Genomic DNA, 10,882 nt, shown 5'->3' on the forward strand with positions numbered 1-10,882 from the left:
AGGACTTCATTCTTCTTGGATCAACTATCAATACTCATGGAAGAAGCAGTCAATAAATCAAACAATGTATTGCATTAGGCATATCTGCTGCACAAGATCTTTTTAAAGTGTTGAAGAGCAAGGAAGTCATCTTGAGGACTAAGGTATGCCTGACCCAAACCATGGTATTTTCAATAACCTCATATGCATGTGAAAGCTGGACAATGAATAAGGAAGATGGTAAAAGAATTGATGCTTTTGAATTATGATGTTGAAGGAGAATATTGAAAGTACCATGAGCTGCCAAAAGAACCAATAGATCTGTTTTGGAAGAAGAGCAGCCAGAGCTCTCCTTGGAGGCCGAGATGGCCAAACTTCATCTCTCATACTTTAGATATATTGTCAGGAGGGACCAGTCACTGGCAAAGGATATCATGTTTGGTAAATTGAGGAGTCAGAGAAAAAGAGGAAGATCCCCAACTAGATGGATTGGACAAGTGGCAGATACATGGACTCAAGCGTGGCAACAGTAGTGAGGTTGGCCCAGGATCGGGCAGTGTTTCATTGTGCTGTGCATAAAGTCGATGGCACCTAACTACAACAACAAGATGCGTTTGCTACTTTGATTGCTAGTTTGCTAACATTGAGGTGCTCCTTACCTGTCTCCAGATGGGTGGACAAATTGGTGGGAGTTTATTCTGAGTTCTTGTTTTCTGGTTGTGAAGAACAACTGAGGGCAGTGTGAGCAGGCATAGTTTATTATCTATAGTTAACCTAGTAGTACTAGAGTGGGTGGTAACAATCACACATCTGGTGGGGCAGTAAGTGGTAGATGTGGATTACTAGTGAGGAAACATCAACTTTCCACTAGGATCGGGTGGAGGGAAAAAAAAAAAAAGAGTAGTGCATCAATGGTCATCTGTGCCTATAAGGTGGTAGCCACACTGAGCTCTATCTACTGGGACAGACAGCAAAGACAGCAGTAATGGATGATAGCTGTTGAGATATCTGTGAGACATGATGCCCATGGAAGTGACTGGATCCTGATGTGCTACCTTCATTTGTGCATACCCCCAAGTTCAGAAGTAATAGGTGCAAGCGTGGTCTGTGAGAGCCTGCCCTATCAATCACAAGGGCAAGGGGAACAGAGGGGGCTGAGTGTGCTGGGGGTGCAGTGTGGTCTGTGGCTGTTAGAATGTTTAAGTGGTCTAAACGACCTGGGTGGTGAGGCCTTGTAAAACATAATTCATACTGCTATGAATGATATCTAATCAGTTTCCACCCTAAGATAAATTAATCAGAAAAATCAGAATTTATATGTACAGTTATTTCCTTTAATCTTTAATGGATGGTACTATTATGTAGAAGGAGCTTTGGTAACTTAGTGGTTACAAATCGGGCTGTGAACTGCAAGGTCAGCAGTTCGAAACTACCAGCTGTTTCGCGGGAGAAAGATGAGGCTTTCTGCTCCCATAAAGATTTACAGCCTTGGAAGCCCTGTACAGGGTCACTATGAGTAGGAACCGACTCCACGGCATATAACAACAACAACTATTATGTATGAAAGAGTGGTGATTCCATAAGAAAAACACTGGACTGTGGACCACAAGTTCCACTGTTGGAGCCTGCTAGCTGCTCTGCAGAAGAAAGATGAAACTTTCTGCTCCCTTGAAGATTAACGCCTCATAAACCCTCCGCAGGGTCACTACAAGTCATAACTGACTTGACAGCATATAACAACAACAAATTATTATATATATGTTGCCCAGAAGAAAGAAAACATTTAAAATAACGTTCTACAATTTATACATATAATCTTGAAACATAAGAAGTTAATGAAAAAGAAATTTTACATGCATATTAATTGCTCTAATGCTGAAAATCTCCTAAAAACCATTGCCTCATAGTGACCTATGAGGACAGAGTTAGAGCTCCCATGTAGCACTACAACATATGTACTGAACCTCAGGTCAGTTTGAACTGCAAGGAGGATGATGCAAATTCACCAATTGCTCCTTGGAAACCCTATAAAGAGTCACTATGAGTCTGAATTGATTCAATGGCACTTATCAATAACACTGCTTATTCTGGATTTTAATTTTACCAAGGTAAGCTTTTCCTATTTGTAATGAATTTTAATTTTAAATTTAATAATAATTTAAAAATAAAAATCTGATGTTTTTATAAGGACCATAATGCAAATGCTGTTAGTCTTAGTGCTGTAGCTCTATACAACAATTTTAGGAGAACAACAATCTCTAAGTTTTAACCAAATAATCAAGATGATTTTATTAAATATTGTGTATTTGTGACTATGGGCATCTGCCAGCAAATAGTAGTCATATACATAAAATAATTAAATGGATGTTAAGTAATCAAAATTTCTTTGCCTATATATCTCACATCTCTTAAAATAATACATATTTGATAAGCACTTATGAAGTGAATATATGAAATTGTTGTATTTTTGATAATATTCACAGCTTAACCATGACTTGAAACTTAGAAAGTCAGAGTTTTAGTGTTGGCATTGCTGCTTTGTTATTTGATGATTATTCCATGTCCTGAAAAAAGTAAAATTATATATATATAATTGTATCTGTATGATTGGACACCTGGTATTGGCACTGTAGGTTCAGCACTGGACTTAGAACCCCAGGTAGACAGTTCAAACCCATCAACTACTCCTTGGAAACCCTATCCTGGGTCACTATGAGTTGGAACTGATGCAATGACACTTTACAACAATAACAACATATATATAGATGGTGGTTGTGGTTATGTGCCACTGAGTCGGTTTTGCCTCCTAGCAACCCTATATGGGGTTTCTGAGGCTGTAAATCTTTGCATGATTCAGCTTGGAAGATAACTTTGAAGTGCAAAGAAGAGAAGGCATGTTTTTCTCCTATAGCTCTGGGACATGGCTGCTCTATGATGTGGTTTTATTCTACATGTTTCCCCACAAAATGTGTGAAGCAAGAAGGAAGCTCCTGGCAAATATAAGTAAAATGATTTCAATGGCAATTTTTTCAAAGTAATCTCAATAGGTTAAAATAAAAAAAGTGTTCCTTAGAAGAGAAATTCACAAATTCTGCTGTGGAATAAGTGTGGTTAAGTGCCATTGAGTCGGTTCTGACCCATAGCGACCCTGTATAGGGTTCCCAAAGAGCGACTGGTGAGCTTTAACCACTGACCTTTCAGTTCAAACAGCTTTGCAGTCTGAGGCATTAACCCACAGAGCCACACTGGCTAATCACAAAATTGGTGGTTAAAACCCATGAGGCACTCCTCAGAAACCCTATATATTCATTATAGGGTTGATGTGAGTCAGAACTGACTTGTCAGCATGTAACAAAAAGGCAACATAGTAGTACTATTAATAGTAAAAGCAGCAATGTCAATGACAAATCTATTTTGTTTTATATTGAGATAAAATTTTATGTAGCATGATATTTGTCATTTAAACCATTATAAAGTATACAATTCATTGGTTTTCAGTGATTTCACAATGTTGCATAAACCTTACCTCTATCTAATTTTAGAATATTCCTATCACCCCCAAAAGAAGCACACTACTGTTAGGTTGTGGTTGTTTGTTGCAGTTAAGTCAATTCTGGTTCCTGGCAACCCTACATTTTCAGAGTAGAATGCTTTATAAGGTTTTCAAGACTGCTACCTTTTAGATGTAGATGAATAACCAGTTTGGTCTTCCAAGGTGCCTTTTTGTGAATTTGAATAGCTAACCTTTCAGGAGGTAGAAGTTAAGTGCTTAACAATTTGCATTACTTAAGGATTCCTGCTAGTTGTTTCTGCTAATTTATTCTAATTATTATTCCTTAGCAATTACTAATCTACTTTCTGTCTTTACTGATTTGCTAATTACGGGCATTTTCAAAATATATGGAGGGTTTTAGTGAATGACTTTTTCACTTAATGTATTGTTTTCAAGGTTCTTCTATTCCATTGTTGTTAAGTACCCTGGAGTCCGTTCAGGCTCATAGTGACCCTGTACAGGGTTTCTGGGGCTGTAAATCTTTATGGGAGCAGAATGCCTCATCTTTTTCCAGCGGAACCGCTGGTAGTTTCAAACTGCTGACCCTGAGGTTGGCAGCCCGACTCGTAAACCACTATACTACCAGAGCCATTTATCGTTATCAGCACTTCATTCCTTTTCTTACCTGAATTATTCCATTGCATGGACATATAGCATTTTATTTATCTAATTGTAGGTTGATGAACATGTGTGTTATTTCCATTTTTGGTAATAATGAACAATGTTACTATGAATATTCATGATAGATTCCGTTTTTCTTGGGCATAAACTTAAGAAAATTGATGGGCCATCAGTAGTTCTAGGTTGAACTATTTGAGGAACTGTTAAAAATGTTTTCTAGAGGGGCTACACCATTTTACATTTTGTCCAGAATCTAGAGGGTTCCCAATTTTTCCACGTTTGCCAAAATTTGCTTTCTTTTAAATTTATTTATTTTTTTTGCCATCCTGGTGAGTGTGAAGTGATATTTTGTGGGTTTGATTTACATTTCCCTAAAGGTGCTCAGGTAGCATAGTGGTTACGAATCGGGCTGCTAACCTCAAGGTCAACAGTTCGAAACTATCAGCGGTTCCGCGGGAGAAAGATGAGTCTTTCCGCTCCTGTAGCAAAGATTTGCAGCCTCCAAAACCCTGTGCCAGGTTACTATGAAAGGGAACCAATTCTATGGTACTTAACATCAACAACAATGTCCTGGTGTGGGCTAATGTGTCAGACTATGTCAGACTGCAAAGTTGTTTGAACTGCAAGATTCTAGCTCACCAGGTTCTCCTTGGAAACCCTATACAGGGTTACTATGGATTGAAATAAACTCAGTGGCACTTAACAACAAAGATTAATAGTGGAGACCTGATGTGGCACTGTGGGTTAATGCGCTAGACTGAAAAGTTGATTTGAACCACAAGGTTGGCTGTTCAAAGTCACCAGCTTCTCCTTGGAAACCCTATACAGGGTCACTATGGGTCAGAATCAACTTGACAGAACTTAACAACAACAAATGATTAATAATGATGTTCAGCATATTTTTATGTACTTTCTGGCCACTTATTTTCTTTGTTTGCTTTGTCCTGTTTTTAATTGAGCTGGACACAGAAAACCATCTAATAAATGTTCAGAAAATATTTTCACCCATTCTATAGATTGTCAACTCTCTTGATAGTGTCCTTTGATGCAGAAACATTTTTATTTTGAGGAGCTCAATTTGTCTATTTTTTACTCATCTTTGGTGGTATATTTAAGAAATCATTGCTTAATTCACAGTTATGAAGAATTAAACCTTTTTTTTTTAGAGTTTTAACTTATACATATATATAGTTCTTTAAACCATTTTGGATTAATTTTGTTTTATATGAAGAGAAGTAGATGTCCAAAAACATTCCTTTGCATGCAGAAATCCAGTTACTCCAGTCCCATATGTTGTAAGACTATTCTTTTTCCATTTAATGGTCTTGTAATAGTGATTGTGAATCAATTGACTATAGATGAATGGGTTTAATATTGGTCTCTTCCAATTCTATTCCATTCTTATGCCAATACAACAGCTTTTTTGTTTATTGTTGCTTTGTAGTAAATTTTGAAGTCAGCAAGTGTGAATCCTCTAATTTTATTCTTGCTTTTCAAGATTGTTTTCATCATTAGGGGTCTCATAGTTTCATTAAAAAATTATGATTTGCCAGTTTTTGAACATCTATGTATGTTGCTGTTATTAAGTGCCGTTGAGTCGGTTCCCACCCATAGCGACCCTGAACAGGGTTTCCAAGGCTGTAAATCTTTACGGGTGCAGAAAACCTTATTATTCTCTCATGGAGCAGCTGGTAGTTTTGAACTGCTGACATTGTGGTTCACAGCCCGATTTGTAACCAGAGCTCCTTTCTTGCTAATTAAATAAATGCTCTCTCATTTCAATGTCATGCCCCCACCCCCTTGCAGTCCCCACCCCCTTGCTGATGACACCAGTGTGCTATGATCTCTTTTACCTTTTCTATATCTGCTAATGGATTTAATGGTTATCAGTGAATACAAAGTAAAGTATGTGGCTTACAGGGAAATGATTGCCCTCTGAAGAAACCTGTCAGCCTGTTAAGCTATTTTAGTTGAGTAAAGGACAAAGACCTGCTTCTGACCATTAAAACCTAAAATAGCCATCAGGAGATGGTTACCCACCTAAAACAGTGGCAATACATGATGTCCACTGCCTGCAGAGGGTTTTTTTTTCTGCTTTTGTGACCCACTTTACCTTTTTTCTACACTTTTTTATGACCTCCTTTCTCCACCTGGTCTCTTTTCAAGCTGTTTGGCACATAGTCATAACTTTCCTATTAGTTTTTAACCCCAGCAAAGAGGAACTTAAGCATTCTCCTTCTAAGGTGTTAATGGGGTGTTCTTAGATACTTTCTAATAATACCCTTCGTCTTTCATACTTCGGACATATTGTCAGGAGGGACCACTCACTGGAGATGGATATCATGTTTGGTAAAGTGGAGAGTCATAGAAAAAGAGGAAGACTCTCAACTAGATGGGCTGGCACAGTGGCAGCATCAATGAGCTCAAACGTAGCTACAATTGTGAGGTTGGCCCAGGAGCCAACAGTGTTTTGTTCTGTTGTTCATAGGATCACTGTGAGTCGGTACAACCTTGATGGCACCTAATAACAACAAAACCAACACTACCCTGGAATGGTTGCCTAACTGGTAAATTTTGGCTGATTAGGAAATGTGCTGTTTTACTCATATCTCTGTTCTGTTTATTCTATATGTTATAAATGCCTGTTAACCATTCCATTAGAACAGTACCTGATCTGTGCTCTACTCCAACGGTATTCACTAAGAGCTTGTAGATACAGTACATTGCAATCACATATTTGGAAGGCATAAGAGGTTGACATTATTCTCATTTTTTAAAATGAGACAAGACATTTAACAAGATACCATATTCCAGGATGAAAAACAGTTGAGTACAGGTAATCTCTGGGTTGTGACACAGATCCTTTCCTAAGAATGTATTTAAATCAAATGTAAAGATAAGTTGTAACAGATGCATAAAGTTTTTTCTTAGCTTTGCTTTTGACTTGATTTAAAAGCTCTGGATGCAGCAAGTGATGATGACTGATGAAGAATTTGTTACAAATAAGATTGGTTCAAATGTTTCAAAGTAAAGGGACATTTATATAAAACGTAAGAACAGGATGTTCATACTCTGAGGTTCATAACTTGGGGATTTACTGTAATTAAGTTTGGAGCTACACCTGTACCAGCCTGATCTTAAACCCTGTGTCCCCTAAAATAAATGAATCATAGAGAGTTTTGTATTCAAAATACTAAATTCAGCATCTACTACATCAGTGTTTCTCAAATGTTTCTGCCTATGAAAATTACCAGAAAATTTGGTAAATACAATGATCTTCATACTACTTTTTATGAACTGTTACTTCTCTAGAATTATATTCTGCATACAACATAAAATCACTAATTAGAAGATTTTTTTATTTAGTTAAAATATCCATGCATTCCAGAGCAAGATGAAAGAAAATTCTAAGCATTATGGTTGAGAATGAAATGACCCTAGGAAAATGTGAGTAAAGAAGATTGAAGAATCCCCCCCTAAAACCAGGTGTGCTATTGGCCATGCAAAAGCATTTAACTGTGTGAATCAAAACAAACTATGGATAACATGTCAAAAATGGGAATTCCAGAACATAACTGTATTCTTATGGAACCTGTACATAAATCAGAGTCAGTGGTTCAAATAGAACAAGAGATAGTGAATAATTAAGAATTAGGAATGTTGAGAATCAGGGTTGTATTATTTCAATCTACAGGCTGAGCAAATAATTCTAGAAACTGGATTATGTAAAGAAAGATTGGTGTAAGACTGCTTAACAATATGTGGTATGCAGATGATACAATCTTGCTTGCTAAATATAAAGAGAATTTGAAGCACTTATTGATGGAGACCAAAGACTGCAACCTCCAGTATAAATTGCTCTTATATGTATAGAAAACAAAATTTAAATAATCTGCTTCATAATAAATAGAGAAAACAGTGATGTTGTCAGGGATTTCATTTTGTTGTTTTTAAGTGCTATCAAGTTGGTTCTGACTCATGGCAACCCTATATAGAGTTCTGAGGTTGCATATTTTTGTGGGTACAGAAAGTTTCATCTTTAGCGCTCAGAGCTGCTGGTGACTTCAAACCACCAGAACCACCGTACTTATAGATTTCATATTACTTGGATCCATAAGCAATGCTCTTGGAAGCAACAGTAAAGAAATCAAGGGATAAATTGCATTAGTTAAATCTGTTGCAAAAGATCTTAACGAGGTTAAAGAACAAAGATATCACTTTGTGAACTAGATCATGCCATGATATTTTCAATCTCCTCAAATTCAAGTGAAAGTTAGGCAATGAATACAAAAGACTGAAGAACTGATAAATTTGAATTATGGTATTGGGGAAGAGTATTGAATATTGAATATGGCAGAAGAATGAACAAATTTGCATTGAAAGAAATGTTACCAGAATGCTCCTAAGATGTGAGGATGGTGAGAATTTGACTAACATACCTTGGCCATCTTATTAGGAGATCCCAGTCCCTGGATAAGGACATTCTGCTTGGCAAAGCAGAGAGTTATCGAAAAAGAGGATGACCTTAAACAAGTTGAATTTACACAGTGTCTGCAAGAATCGATTCAAGCATAACAATGGTGAGGATGGTGCAGGATTGGGCAGTGCTTTATTTTGTTGCACGTGGTGTCATTATGAATCCAAACGGACTCAACAGCACTTCACAAATCATGATGATGTAATTGGGATATAATGAATTCTTTTTCTGAAAATATGGCTGATTCTATCTCTCAAAAAAGCTAAGGAAGGGAAGTGCATGCAGTTAACTTTCGTCTCAGATTTGTATTCTGACAAGTCCTTCAGTAATAAGAGATTTCTGGCCAAGAAATCATCCAAGAATCATCCCATTCACCAACTGAATCAAATGAAAACTGATAATTGTATCAGGTATAACACTAAGAGACATTGGAAAAGAACCAATTGTGTCTATAAGGAGTTGCATAGGAAGTGACATACAAATTTCATTCTATCAAGTTCATTAGCATATTACCAATCAAGCTAGAAATTTTATCACTGTGTGATCAATTGGACATGTTTTACTAAGAAAATTGTCATGTTTTTCCTTTTTCCTTTGCTTTTATGTTTCCACATTAATAGGTTGGGCCAATAATAAATACGTGAGACTTTTTTTTTTTAAGAGAAAGAAGCTGTAGAATGTAGTCTAAGTTACAGCAGGTAAGTGAACTGGATCATCTCCCTGATTCCTTACAATTCGTAGAATCTAGGACTATAACATGCACTTCATTGTTGTTGAACTCTGGACAAGGTTTTTAGCAATGTTTTATTTGAAAAGGAGAGGGCTGACTAGTTTTAGAAAATACTTATCGTCATTACCTCTAACTTCTGTTTGCAGCACACTTCTATTGCTGTATATTGAAAAAGTGCACTCTTGTGCCTTAGCAAAGTGTACTGTCTCCTTGAGGTAGTTAGTTTATTTACATTATCTTTTTATTTGTCCTTGGTCTACATCTCTTATTGGAAAAGGTTCTGCTATTAATCCTTTGTATATTAGTATGGAATAACATCACTTTTTTTCTCCCAGAGTGATTTTTATATTGACTTGTAGAACAGAAGAGTTTATTTCTCATAGAGACTATCAGAACCATTTGAGTCACCTTGTTTCCTATCTATAAGGTCAAGAAGAGGATGTCAGTGTTTCCTTCTTAGTCATCACCACTGTACTGGGTGAACAGATGTTATTTTACTTGTTATTAAAATAGTTACAAATGATTGAGGGTAGAATATCTATTAAGCGTAAACTCTTCTAGTGTATTATATATGCTGAGTTAGCTTTATCTATTATTAGATTTGTTGTTGTTGTTTTTGTTAGGTGCCAGCCAGTCAGTACTGACTCATATTAACCCTACGCACAACAGAACGAAACATTGCCATGTCCTGTGACAACCTCACAATCACTGCTACACTTGAGTCCATTATTGTTGACACTGTACCAGTCTATCTTGTTGGGAGTCTTCCATTTTTTTCGCTGACTTCATTTTACCAAACATTATGTCCTTTTAGGAAATTTACTTTCCCATAATTCCCAATGAGTATATCTACTAAAAAAAACCCCAAATGCTCTTTTTTAGATTATATAATGATCTGTAAAATGTTATGCCATAAAATTAGATGGAAAAGCTAGATAAAATTTGTAAATAATTTGATCTAGCTTTCAAATAAATGAGGAAGTTGTTGTTGTTAAGTGCCATTGAGTCAATTCCGACCCATAGCGACCCTGTATAGGGTTTCTGAGGAGCAGCTGGTGAGCTTGAACTGCCAACCTTACAGTTCAAATGGCTTTACCGTGTGGCACATTAACCCACAGTGCCACACCAGGACTCCAAATAAGAAAGGGGAAGACTTAAATTATTAGCAGCAGAAGATGTTAGTTATTAGATATAGTGACTCATTTTTATTTTCTCTTTTATATTTTTCTGTATTTCCTAAATTCTCTATAATAACCAGGTGCCATTTTCCCAATTAGAGAAGGAATCCCTAAAATTACAAATCATATATTCTAACTCTGATATTATATTTGAACACGATATTTTTACTTCTTTCTTCCACTACTTTGCCTTTAGTTATATTTTCTATTTTCCCCCTTTCTTCTGTCATTCTACCTGAATATTTCTTCTTTGTTGTTGTCAGGTGCCATCGAGTCGAAACCGACTCATAGCGACTCCATGCACAGCAGAACGAAACAATGTTCGATCCTGGGCCAACCTCACC

Source organism: Chrysochloris asiatica, unplaced genomic scaffold, assembly GCF_000296735.1.
Source record: "Chrysochloris asiatica unplaced genomic scaffold, ChrAsi1.0 scaffold00189, whole genome shotgun sequence".
NCBI classification, from domain to species: domain Eukaryota; kingdom Metazoa; phylum Chordata; class Mammalia; order Afrosoricida; family Chrysochloridae; genus Chrysochloris; species Chrysochloris asiatica.